Source organism: Gambusia affinis, linkage group LG13, assembly GCF_019740435.1.
Source record: "Gambusia affinis linkage group LG13, SWU_Gaff_1.0, whole genome shotgun sequence".
Lineage (NCBI taxonomy): Eukaryota > Metazoa > Chordata > Actinopteri > Cyprinodontiformes > Poeciliidae > Gambusia > Gambusia affinis.
In genome coordinates, this window is record NC_057880.1 from 10,894,782 (window position 1) to 10,909,133 (window position 14,352).

Consider the following 14,352-nt stretch of genomic DNA (forward strand, 5'->3'; position numbering starts at 1 on the left):
CAATAAGAAATAATGAAACGGGGGATACCAGAAATCAAGAGAGAAACAATAATTCACACAAACCAAACACCAAAGACAATAGATAATACATTTAATAGAATATTTAATATGGAATATTTACTGAACTCTGATCTAGAACCACAAAGCATTCTGGGAGATGCAGGCAGAGGAAAGCTGCTCAACCTTTCACAGTGAGCAAAGCAAGGTCAGGTGACTCACTCTTTACCTACCAACAACTGCTGAGTAACTTGCACGGAGTTACTCAGTTTCAGGTTTGGTTGCTGAGCCTCATAGCTGCTTCAAAAGAAAAATAAACAATGGCATGGAGCAGTAATCAATAATTATTGATATTAACAATTATTGATACTGACTGATATAGAAAATATATATTGTGATACGTTTTTCAGCCATACCCTCCAACTCTAGATGTTCATAATAAATACTTACATAAACCCTTACAACTGAACAAGTAAAAGATCAGCCAAAAGAATACATCAAATTTAGCATAACTCTTCCAAGCATTATCCCTCCTAATCTAAGCCTTTAAGCAGCCCATGTAGTACGTGTTTCCATGTTACTGCCCCGCCCTGATGAGGACACGGACCAGGAAGAAGTGAGTTCCTGTTCCACTAAATACTTGATTTGTTAAACTCATAAGATAAGCCAACAAAAAATTATTTAAACACACATTTTTCTCTTCATACAGAAAGGGTGCCCAGTTCTTCTTAAATGTCTCTCCAAATATCAAATAATGAACTGAAATAAACATTTTGTCTGTAACTCAATTATACATACCACAATATCAGTAATCGTATTCCAGGAACAACTCCTGTTTTCTGTTACAGTTTTTGAGGTACTAAAAGGAGTAGACACTGTGTGACTAATACAATATGACAGCATCCCCATTAAAGGAGACACTGGGAGGAAACTGATCTACCGTGGCTATTCATGCTGGACTGCAGCTCCTAACTACTGCACTTTAAAGTCAGAATTAATGCATACATTTTAATATGCAGTCCCGAAAGCATGAAACACATGCTTTCGGGACTGCATATTAAAATCATTTACAGAATGTCCCATCTAAGATCTTCAATGGGTCCTGGAAAACATTTTCTAATTCATTTAATTGTGAGGATTAACTACCAGCGAGTCAGTATGACCTTCAGTATGAATACCATAATAAAAACTGAAAATGAAAACAAGTATACCATGACACTATTAATTTTAGTAAAGCAGTTACAGTAGAACAATAAAATCATAATATACATATTCCAACACCAGACTGAATGGGAATATTGCCAAATAGCCAAATTTGTCTTTAATGTAGGAAGTGTAGAAGTTCTTTCTAGCCAAAGAGATTTATCGTGCCTTATCTGCAAACCAAAACATTTTTACTATTTTTATCTGTAAGTGTAAATAATGGTAAACTGCAGCTCAGAATAACTGCTAACATTGGTTGCAATAGTTTCTCATCCAGTAATGAAGTCTTGGTGGTCAGTTAGACATCTGCATTTAATTTCATTGTGTCCTTCCCGACTGGTATACAATCTGCCCATAAAAAGAAACCATCCACTGTTTTTTTCCCCCCTCTTATTGTGGTAAGAGTTGTTTTATTCATGTTTCCTGGTGCGTCTATATCGACAATACTTTTTTTTTTTTTTTTACAAGCACAGCCTTTTGCTGCTATAAACTGCTTAAAAGTCTTAAAGCTTGACAGCAAAATGTTGATAAAAGATAGGAGTTCCAGAAAACAAATAAAGATGCCACTAAAACACTGAACATTTAATGCTTCAAATAAAAGCAGACTCCAGACTGAGGGTGAAGCGCTGCAGTTTGTGCGCTAGTGACTTCACTCTTACCGATTTCCTCTGTTCTAAACACAACAGCAACAGCCACCACTGCACAGAGGCACAGCAGACTAGTTAAAAAGCGAAACCTTTCTAAGCTCCTGGCTGGAATATTTACCATCTTGAAATGATTCCCACTCTGAATATACGTTTCCTTAAAACTGTAATAACACCCAAAAAAAAAAGAAAGAAAAAAGAAGCGATGTCATATTTCCCAGCTCTTTTCAAAAGTGAACGTTTTGTCAGAGCAGTAAGAGAGAAACGGCCTCATTTAAATACAGCGCCAGGAACGCAACACACAAATTCTGGTTTACCTTCTCACTGCATATGTCTACAGTATTAATGCTGACTCAACCTCCTCATCTAATGTAAAGTTAGCCCCTGGAAATTGTGTCCTGTACACATAGCGTGCCACCAAGGCTGTCGTATTTACTGCTCAGAGCTTACACAGCTAAATGCTACACTCCTGGTAATATAAAACATGCAGCCGTTGATGGGCTGCATGAATTTTTATCAGCCAAACAACTGGGCTCGGTATTTTGCTGCGACGCAACATGATGGTGGGAGTAACTCAATAATCTTGGAGGCAACATCAGCAACATGAACAGGCAGTGAACCATAAAATCTTAATATTGTAAGCTATTAGTATAATACTCACTCGATGCATGTTTGATCATTGTTGTCACTGATGCAAACACCATCTTCACTCTTGCATGAAAGTCAACCTAAACAATCCCCTGGTAGAAGGATGGGAAGTGTTCTCTACTTCCATGGAGAAAGAAGACCAAACATTTGCAGGTTCATCTATTTGTTTTAGTGTATCTAGAATATCTAGGATGTTGTTTATTATTCTGAAATGTCACAGGTGCAAACCTAAATGTATTTTATTTGGGATTTAATGTAATAGACCAAAAAGAAGTAAATTGCTCTGCATAGTTGTGACGTGGAAGGCCATTCATGCATACATTTTTTACAAGACATAAAAAATGTGGGGCACATAATATATTCAATCCACTAACTGTGAAGGTACATCTTAAAATATGTCACTAATTTCAGAAAGTGAAATCCATACATATATAAATCAGTATATATGTATGGATTTTCGTGAAATATTTCAAGCAATTAGTTTTTTTGAAATTTTAATCATTCTGGGTCACAAATGAAGAATTGCATTTTTGAACTTTCCCACTCTTTCATAAAGGCCAGATTTGTGGCAACTTAGTTGTTTTGACAACACATTTCCCCACCTGAACTGTGGATTTCTCAGCTCATCAAGTGTTAGTAAGCAGTTCCTGACTGTTTCTCTCTTTGACCAGTTAGCTTGTTTTGACTGCCTTGTTATGGTAGGCCTTCAGTTGGGCCATGCTATTTCCATTTTAGTGAGATGCTCAAAACATGGGATATGGTTTAATAACATAACCTTGTTGTATACTTCTCCACATCTTTATTCCTGACCTCCTTTGTATATTTATTGGTCTCTGTAATGCTGTTAGTTCAGTAATGTTCTGTGAAAAAAACTCATAAGGCCTGCAATTAAATTACAGTCAGGTGGACTCTGTTTACATTCTGAAGGCAAGCAATTGAACTGGAATTTATTTAAGAATAGAAGGGATAAAAATAAATGCAAATTTAGTTTTATTTGTGAAACATTTAAAAATGTCCCTTTTACTTCACAATTATTGTCTTCCTTGTACTGGACTATTGCATGTTTGTGGGTACAACTTGAGAAAAATATGAAGAAGTTCCAAAAGTATTTGTAGGGATATGTCAAAGATGGAACTCTTTACCTTAAAATAAGACAGAGGAATATGTGTAATTTTCCTGGCCTCCATATTTAAATACAATAACTCAATAATGTTCAATGAATTATTGAATATGACACAAGCTGACAAAGCACTCATAAGAAACACAGCAATGTTTTACCGCTTAGCTGCACATCTTGATTTTACTGTAGATTAACAATAAGCAAGTTCCCTGCTCCATTTCTTTTATTTTTTAGGTTAAAATTTAAGTAGTGGCAAATTATCAGCTGCAAACTAATGTGCTGCAAAGACATACAACAATATTTCAGGAAAGATGTGATATTTAAGCCTAATTAAGATAAGGTAGCTGCGAGACTGACTTTTATTTGCTGCAAGTTAGAATCATCTGTTGCATTATTTGAGATTTTTATTCAAGCCTTTTAAAAATAGCAAACAATGACTATTTTTTGTTATTGTTTCCCACATAATACAGGGAAACATTTCAAAACCAGATTTTCTACATTTTGTATAATTTCTCATCTAAAAAAATTTAAGAAAAGTGTCAACTTACCAACCATAAGGCTCATAACGCAATATTATACGCGCAAGATGACTCAAGTCCAACCTGAAAATTATCCCAAAAAAACTTTTGTAACTGCATATTTTTGAAATAGTTCTTCTGTGGCAGCACAAAAGTAAAATGTTTATTTATTACCATCCATAATAAGCTACAAAGAGGAACTAATGAGGGACTTGGAATCTTCGAGGGAGGTGGTCTATTATTATTCATTGAAAAAGAGTAAACAAATGCATAAATGTTAATGTCAGAGGGTTTCTATCCATCCAATTAATCTAAGGAGGCTCCCTTGGGCAGGTTCATTGTTCACCCATAGTGTTTGTCTTCAGGGGAAATATGCAATTAGAAGCCAAGCAGAAAAGACATTAAAGATGTCTCTCATTTTTCTTCCTGTCACGTTTATTTTTGTCCCAATCTGTTACTGTTGTTGGGGCGTTGTTTTTTTTTTTTTTTTTTACAAGTACTAATATCTTTGGACTTTTTAAACAGTACACACAGACATTTTCTAAAACCTGTGCAGAAAGAAAAGTTTTGTATTGTCATAGAAATAAACATTTGCTCTGATTCAACACACAGAAAAACCCTACAGCTTTCCAGTTGACCACATGAAGCCCACTTCCATTCTTCTTTAGTAAATTGCTTCACATCATTAAGCACACTCTTTACACTTTCACTGATACTGTGCTGATTCCCCAATAAGATAATAGCACACAATCTGTCATTCTCCAGCCAATTACCCTGCAAACATGGTGGAGACTGAAGCCTTCACTTGGCACTGATGTATCCATTTTACATTGGGATAAGGGTGAGCAATCTGTCACCACTGTTGATGTAGTGTAACTTAAGTCATGGCAGTAGAACACAGAGTCGGAGATATTAATTAGTGGATAGGCCACAGGTGGGAATATAAAGTGCTTTTGACTAAAGAGTCTGGAGGAAGTCACTATCTGGACTATATTTATAATTCCAAATTCCCAGAGACCTCTACATTTTCATTCATCTGTAGATGTCCTTTGCATCAAACTACTTTTAAATCAATAGAGTCAGATTAGTAGTAATGCTGGCTTTATTTTAGGCAAATTCCAAAAACTGACATTGAAATTTAGTGAAACTGTAAATTATTTTCTCTCCCATACCGGTAATGTGGGATGTTCTGAGTCTTTCAAATATACTGCCCAAGTTACAGTCTTTTTAAGTTAAATATTGTATCCATTTAATATCCTGCACAATATATTAAATTATCACTGCAATATAAATTGTTGCTGTGTTGATAGGCAATATTTTATATTCATTCATCAACTAGACGATAATTTATTTAAGTAATTCAATTTAAAAAGAGGAACTCATATTTTATTATTCAGTACACAGAATATTTAAAGTATGCATTTCTAATAATTTGATTATGCCTCACATATAATTGAGGCATAATCAATTATGATTATGATTATGAAATTCTGAAAAGTTTTCATTTCTCGACAACTGGCTTACTCTTTGTGTTCTGATACCAGTGGCAGGTTATGAATCATGCACAAGGGCAGCTCTCGTTTGGAATTTCTCATTAAAACTTTTACAACATGGTTTTACTGCTAAAGACTGTGTGAGACTGAGCGTGAAAAATGATTATCTAACACTTCTTCAGGCTCATTCCTTGGTAGGAGCCTGTATATTAACAGCTGCATCTTTTCATGGATAAACGCATTTGGAGAAGGGTGTGTAGTAATGCACAGATCACGCATGTATCATAAAAAGGATTATGCACAGGAAGGTAATACATCCACACACCCTGCAGAACATGTTTCTCTGCAGTTGACAAAAATTGACGCCAACTAAGATCTACAGCTATTATGAATCATTTAAAAACTCCCCACACATGTAACATACGTCTTACTCACCTATAATAACACAGCAGATCATTTTACTGACCCCATGCTGAGCACATCAAATAGCTTGATGCTAAAAAGCTTTAGCCTTTTAAGGGAATTTGTGATCAAGGCGGTAAATTAATTACCTTGGTAACTACCAGTCAAAAGCTCCTAGGAGTCATAGAAACCTGCTCTCCTGACAGGGGTGGGGGGCAATGTCTGTAAAGAATATATATCAGATAAAAGCTGGTGGAAAATGTTCTGACCTGGAATGAATGAGAAATTAATAAATGTTTACAGAGAAAAAAAAAAAAAAAAACTACTGGTAGAAGTGCAATCTGACCGTAGTGGAAAAGTGCTGTGGTAAATTGTGGCAATTATTTGTACTGCTGTAGACTAAAAACAGTAGAGAAATATAGTTGATGGCGTCATGCTTCATCAGTGTGTTGACGCATTTTCTTGAAAATATGTTTCCCTAATATTAATGTTAAATGTAATGCAAAAAAATATCCAAACAAGCATTATGGTTAAAGCTACTTAAGCCCACATAAAGCACCATTCAAATTTATTTATTTAGGCTTGGTAAAGATGTGTAAAAAGCTTCAAAATAAATGAATAATTTATTGAAGTGAAATAATCTCAAACTAAAATATTCCATTCACAGCTGGAAAAGAAACGGGAGGAGGATCTATATTGCTGTCAGTCAGTTAATCTCACAGAGACCCTGGGAAACTTAAGATGTGTAACAAGCTCTTTAAAACACCATGACATTTTGATTCAAAAATCTACTTGAAAACAAAATATTGGTAATTATTTTAATCTCTGAGACATACCTGGTTAAATAAAGGTTGCAAACGTACAATAGTGGAAATTTGTGGTGTTTGCTTAATTTTACAGGGACAATTGAAAGAAATTTGCTTTGGTCAGATGAGAATAAGATTTGACGTTCTTCAACCAATACTCCCAGTGGGTTTGGTGTAAAACATTAGTTGAATTTGTGGAAAACCAACTCATGCCCTCTCTTCCAGCCCAAGCCCTTTCCTCTGGGCTTGTGTGTAGGCGTGGGCGTGGGTGTGTGGGCGTGGGTGTGTGTGTGTGCGTGCGCGTGTGCGTGTGTGTGTGTGTGTTTCAGAGCTCCAGCTAAATCAGTGCTGATTGGAGCTGGAAGCAGCTGGCCAGTTTCTCCATAGAAGACTATAACATCAACCACTTCCTGGGAGAGTCTCTCTCCTTCCCTCTCTTCTTTCCTGCAAGCAATTAGGTTTTTGTTTGATTTTTGCCAACTACACCAAAATCTAATTTATTCCCGTTACCGTTCTTTATTATGGTCCTTGAGCCAGAGTATAACAAACTGGGTGCTCAGCTGGGATCTGGGTGAGGATGATGGTTGGGAGGGTCTGAATAACCTGGAGCAGCAGACATTATGATATATGGAGAAATAGTGAAGAAAATAGCACCACATTTTTCAAATCCCTCCCAGAGTTTCTTTGGAAAACCATGACTGTGTTTGCCTACTGGCAAAAGGGTAGTAGTAATAACAAACGTGCTAACAGGTGTGGAACCATTGATTTTGTCAAAAACGGTTATTCCCTGCCATACGTTTAATTTTCTGCTGATAAGTTATCAAAGGTTGGTTCGTTTCCCTTTGCAAACATGTAGCTACAATAAAAGATGAACATATTTCAAGATATTTTCCTTTTCTTTACCAGAGATTTCAGTGAAGATTTTTATAGAACATTCTTAGCCAACAACTTGGTGGAAAACTAATAATCCCTCTCCCGCCAAAAAATCTATGTCACATTTAGGGAATTACGGATATAAACAGAAAAAGAGAGCAAATGGAACCAAGATGGGTGAGATCTATCCCAAGGGATACCTTGAAGTAATTTGGCACTGATCCCTCTGATCAGGAAACCTCAGACTCTAATCTCTCTTCTAACAACACCTGAGACTATTTTCTCTCTCCCTTGATGTCCTTCATGGTTGGGCAATATTCCCCAAGGACACTGCATTTTCCTAAAACCCTTCAGCCAACTAATTAAAGGTGTCAGAAAGCGGACAGTGAATACTGTGTGCTCTCAGCTTAATAAAAACTACGACTACAATGACATCCTGGAAGGACAGGAGAAATTCACCAAAAGATAAATATTTGAAGAAATAAAATGTGTGGTCATGGATTGAAGTCGCAAATATTTTTGCTTGAGACAAAAAGAAAATGGAAAAAAGTGAATATTTTTGCAGTGTTTAGAGCTCCAGCCCTCTGTAACTCAGTGGGAAAACAGCACTGGACACAGTGAGCCCATGTAAAACAAATAACTGCTTTTTTTTTTAGATAACTGATATTGTTATTGGGAGTAAAATGTAACTTATTCTAACAATAATGCACAAAATCGCAAAGAAGTGATATGTGCACCCATTCACTGTCTTTATGTTTTCAGCACAGCTTCTTGACACATCAGTAAATACTGAAGATGTACAGAGAAACTAATTTTGTTTGAGACTGGGCCTGATTGGTGACCAGTTGGATGAAAACTAGAAAATGCATCTTTTTCCAATCAGTGAATATAACATACAAAGCACTACTGGGTACCACGACTACCAGGTAGCACTGTCAGCTGCCCTCTCCAATAAATTAATTTAACGTCTTTACTGAAACACGCTCAAAATTAGAGGGTCAATCTGCACATCAATACCAAGCCCATTACCAATGCTGTGCCCAATCAATAGCAATCAGGAGAAAATGGCACAATCCACAAACACTTAGAAGCTTGGAAGATGTCGTGCACCATTTAAACTCCTCCTCCTGTTGTCTTGACTGCTCACCCACATTTTTCTTCAAGAAGGTTTTGCTTGTCGTAGCGTCTCATCTGATTCAAACAGTGAACTCATACGTCATACCATATCAGGCTTTTTTTTCTCAACTTAAAAAAAAAACAAAAAAAAACAGCTGTTTTCAAATCGTTGTCGAAGAAGAATCAGGACAAGTCAGGATTACAGGCCAACCTCAAACCTTCCATTCATTAGCAAATATGCTAAGACGGCGGTTTTCAAAGTGTGAGGCGCGCCTCCCCTGGGGGGCGCCAGAGCACTTTAGGGGAGGCGCGGTGCGAGGGAAAAAAATAAACCGGAAAAGCTATCTGCTTGCTGTCTACTGATGTGAGAGAAACGTCTTTTACGCACACGATCAACTCTGTGGATTTAGGAAACAGTTGGTACTGTGGGGTGCGCGTGTGGAGTGGGGATCAGTGGAAATGTTTCCCCCCTTAGAGGATGTTTTGGCCAGTGATGTCAGTAACGTTACTGACTTCGGACCACTTTTTTCAGTATTGAGTAATCTAACGCGTTGCTATTTCAAATCCAGTAGTCAGACTACAGTTACTTATCAAAATCATTTTTGCGTTACTATCTTCTTTTGTTATTTAATCGTATTTCCTCTACGCGTCTTGTCGAGTGACCGACGTCTCTATGCGACAGAAATGTAAACAATGGAGGGAGATGCGCGTTTTGTTGGTGGAAAAACTGGAACTATTTTGAGTTTCTGTCGACAAGTCCGATTATTATAAGCGGCTTTGGGCTTCATTTTTTAAAGTCGCAGATTTAATGAGCGGCGGGTTGCGCCTTTTTGGGCTCGTTTTTGAACGTGAAGTTGCTCATTTGGGCTTGGAAATAAGCAGAGACTCACAATAAATCCCAGAATTTGTCCGTCATTAAGGTAGTTTTACTCAGTCTCTCCTTGTCCACCATTTCCCGGATGATCCGTCCCGCTGTGTCTTTGTTAATGTCAACTTAATTTATTACCTCTCAATGACATCGAGCTTCGCGTTGCGCTCCAGAAAACTGCAAACATCGAGACCAATATGAACAGCGCAATAAACGTGAAAACAGCCACGAATAAACGTGTCCGTAGTTGGCAATAGTTATAATGGCAAGTTAGCACCGTTATAATTAAGTGTCGCAGCCATCGGAGCTGTGGAGCTGCTCAGTGAGCCCATGTAAAACAAATAACGCAGAATCTGGAGGCTGGGGGGTGGGGGGCTTTAAAATCCTTCTTAGAGTTTTCCAGACAACAGTGGACCACACAAATTACTCATGTTTTTTATTTTTTGTACAATCTCCTCTTCAGTTCAACCTTATCAGTGGAGACACATTGTTGATGTTACCATTATAAAATAACTTACAATTAAGTATTGGCAAAGCTCAATGTGATTTTCACAGGAGGCGGAGCGTTGTTGTTAGCAGCTGCTGAAAGTAACTAAAAAGTTACTTAATCCTGCAGTTAGTTACTTTCCTGCAGTTAGTTACTACTTGACTTGGAAAGTAACTTAGTTACTTTCCAAGTCAAGTAGTCAGTAATATAACTAAGTTACTTTTTCAAGGAGTAATCAGTAGTCCGATTAAAGTTACTTTTTCAAAGTAACTATGCCATCACTGGTTTTGGCCAGAGCGGGGCTGAAGGTGGAGTTTTTAGGGGGGGAGGCGCAGCAGGCCTTATGCTCCTTGAAGGGGGGCTCACCCTTTCATACTTTGAAAACCCCTGTGCTAAGAAGCATATATTTTTTTTTTTAAATGACCAATTACTTTGGCATTTTCAGTCCAATTTCAGTGCTTACCACAGTATTGAAACTGATCTTGTCACAGTGTTTAATAAAAGGGGCTTGTTGAATTCACATCACCTGTTGGTGGCTGTCATGCATTCAGTTTTACAAAATGTAACTGTAACTTGACATACACATGTACACTAAGGCCTCGCCAAATAAAAATAAAAAAATCTAAAAATTCTTGGACTATGTAATGAGGCACAGTCCAGCAAAATGCGACATCAGATATTTAGTCTAACAGTGCATGAACTGTTTGTGACAGCCATAAGAAAAGGTATTGGCATCTGGAGAAAATCCATACAGAGACTTGGCACAGACGTCCAAGTACACATGTATTGCCATCGAACAGAGGTCCAATGTTTCTCCCGCTCCTTCATCTGGCTTTGACAGCGTCTTAAATTGACAAAAATCCTGCAGTGACAAAAGAGCTGCAGAGCAAAAACACAAGTGCCTGCATGGAAAGCAGGGGCAAAAAGAAATATACATTTCAGAGAAGGAATGGCAGCAAGAGAAAAGGGACAGAAGGAGTAAGAAATGAATAGAGGCATAACAAATAAGTTCAATACCATACAGATGTACTGGTAATGAAGGAAGGAGTTGATGCAGCAAGGGGCTAAAATAAGAAAATGTCAAAATGTTGCTTGTTAACTTTGATCCAGCTATACAACAATTTACATGAGTTTATAACTGATAAATCTAGCCTGTACATATCTGCTAGAATCCACATCAAACACTAGTATTGAGCAAAGAAGCACCTCTTGTCAAGCTTGACAAGGCATCAAAGCTGTTGAAATACACAACCAAAGAAATCTTTTCATTTTGCAGTAAATAGTGTGGCTGAAATTGGGTTACATGCAATTCATTTCATCCCAGCCTCTTAAAAGACCCAATTAAATTCCTCAGAAATCTTGGGATTCTCCTTGGTGTAGCCATAGACTCATCCCTCCCAAACAAATTAATTCATAATACTCTCCCTCTCCGCAACACACATCCAGTGACCAGTTGATGTTGTCGGCTCTATTACTGAGATGGGGAGCATCTCCTTCTCCTTAAAAAATAAATAAAGCACACTGCAGATGTTGCTATGGGGATTTTTTATTTTTTTTTTTGTCAAAAACATATTGATGTTAGTTAAAACTGGCCGTGGGTTTTCAATAGACCTCTTTCCTCTTTTCTTTCCTGCCACAGAAGAATGAAAGGAAATGTTCTCACTGGGAAACACATGGTCATTTGTAGTGAGATAGGTAAAGTAGGAACACCAGAGTTCTTTGCATTTAGAAAGAAATACTCCTGCATTTTACCGGTTGCAATCTGAATAAGTCTAAAGTGAACAACAATGACAATGTGTCATGTTTATCGGGATTCTTTTTTTTACTCATTTTTCAATGAGCTCAGAAATGGTTGTGATTCAGACAATATTAACTTCCTTTACTTTCCTTGTACTAATTAAAATAAGAGTATCTTAAATAGTCAAGTATCACAGATAGAGAGAGACAGTGGAAATGTCATAATACTGTATCTTGGTCCATATGGTTTTTTTTTTTTATAATAACGATCAGAGAGAAAAAGTCTGGCTTCACAAGGCCAGCACATGACTGCTCAACACATAACAAAGACATCTCTAACTCACAGGTCATTCATTCTTTTTCTGTCACCAATAATATAGTTGGGGTTTTTTCTCCGGCAGAGTTCAAGTCCTTACTTTCTTACCCTTTTGTATAAACAATATTTACTTTGAAAAATACCAAAATGTTAAGAAAAATAATCTTTCTTTAAAAAATAAATAAATAAATAAAAAGTTTGGGGCTTTTATTGTTTTATACTAGGATGCGTCATACCACAAAAACTATGACGCATAGTTTTTGTGGTATAAAAAAACCGCAAACTAAACTAAGTGCTGAAACTAAATGGAAACACTCAAAAGCAAAACTCATCCAGTGTTATTTTAGTAAAGGCTAAGACTGCATTGTGCAACATTAGGTTAGCAATTTATTTAAAAAAATTAAATCCACATATGCATTTATTCAAACTTAACCAAAGAAAAAATATATTAGTCAAGAACCATGTCAGCTATACTAAGCCTAAGAGAAGTTATTAAATTAACTTTAATCCACTAGGAAGGATGAGCTGTACATCTTTCCCACTTTTTCTGTCTTCCTTTTCCTCCTAAAACATACACATAAAGATCTTGGTCGCCCAAAAAAATGCTACAGAACTACTTAATCAAGACTAATGTGAAATGTCCCATACCTCCACTATTAATCATTTGAAGTTTGAGGTTTCTGCCACAGATCAATGCATTACTTCAAAGCTGCAGCTGCTGGCACAGTTCTAAATGTCTGTCTTACTTTGTTTGTACTGTACAATATGTCAACCCTTAAGGCATTAAACATGACATGACCATATTTGTTGGCCTCCTGAAACTGGGAAATGTTAAGTCAATAAATGTAATTATCCAAATAGCAAAGAGGCTGACATGCAGTGGCAGGGGGGCTAAGTGACCTTCTACGTAAATCTAAATCACAATTAAAAACATTAAAAAAAACCTCATAGCATTATTTCCATGCTGAATTCTTTGGCTTATACATTTACAAGCTCTGTAGGGTACTTTGTTAAAAAAGCTGTGGTCACAGTAGTTGTGGCTACACGTTGTAAAAGAGAAAGTATGTCAGTGAATTGTGCTGGCAGCAGACTGCATAAAACACTTCAAGAATGGAATATGGCCCAAAAAGCATAAGGAAAAACCCTTTTTAACTGAAATTAACCCACGACGAAGCCCGTGTAAATAGGTAGTGAATCTAAATATAGATAATTTATGGAAAAAGACTAAAAAACAACAAACAATGAAAACAAGCCTTATGGACCTCAAGTGAATACTTTATACACTGGGTTTGGAACAAGGGGGCTCCAGAGCACAGTACAGCAGCTCAGCAAATTCAAACAAAAAACAGTAAATGTAAAATGAACAAAACTTCTAAATTTTGTTTACATTACAGACCCATTCACGCAGACACAATCTCAAAGCTCACACATTCACACAAGGACACTAAGATTTTATTTTATTTTGGAAAATAAATAAAAAAATAAATAGCAGACAGTAAGTTTTTTATCCAAAGACACACCCTCATGTGGTGGGAGAAGCCAAAATCCAACTAACAACACAGCATGAACCGCATCACTAATATAATCCACACCCAAATCATAAAGTTTTAATAAAAACTTGGTACTGACTAAATGTCTGTAAACTTTTGAATTTGAGGGAAGCATAAAAAAATATGTTTATGTCCTACACATTTTTTTTTCTTCTTTTTTTTACAGCATTTTGCAGAGACAGATTTTGGGAAAAGACCCATTGTTGCCAGATTGAAAATATTACTACTAAAACGTATTCTGGTCTGGATTTGCTGTCACGAACGCTTTTCTTTCCTCTTGACTTGCGACTGAACGGATGCGGCCTCGGCACAACAGACACACAGAGGTCAGAGACCACCTGTTCGGCGCTGGCTGAACCAATGAAGCGGTATCAGAGGACACATCTGGCCTGACAGCAAACAGGCCGGATAGGGATGGTAGAATGCTCCCAGGCCGGTGACGCCTGGTGACGGATGAGTCATAGCTGATGCCGGCATTCACTTCAGGTGACATGCAGAACAAGAGGTGGAAGTGTTACCCTGTACCAATGTGTTATGGTTGTGTTTAGTTGTTTTCTGTGTGGTATCAGGGTTA

The 14,352-nt window shown here is 37.1% G+C and overlaps 1 protein-coding gene across 3 annotated transcripts in view; it reads right to left on the reverse strand.

Annotated features, from left to right (window-relative positions):
- adam12b (ADAM metallopeptidase domain 12b) overlaps nucleotides 1–14,352 on the reverse strand; it is an 88,636-nt gene that overhangs the window by 57,067 nt on the left and 17,217 nt on the right. The gene's annotated exons all lie outside the window — the stretch shown is intronic.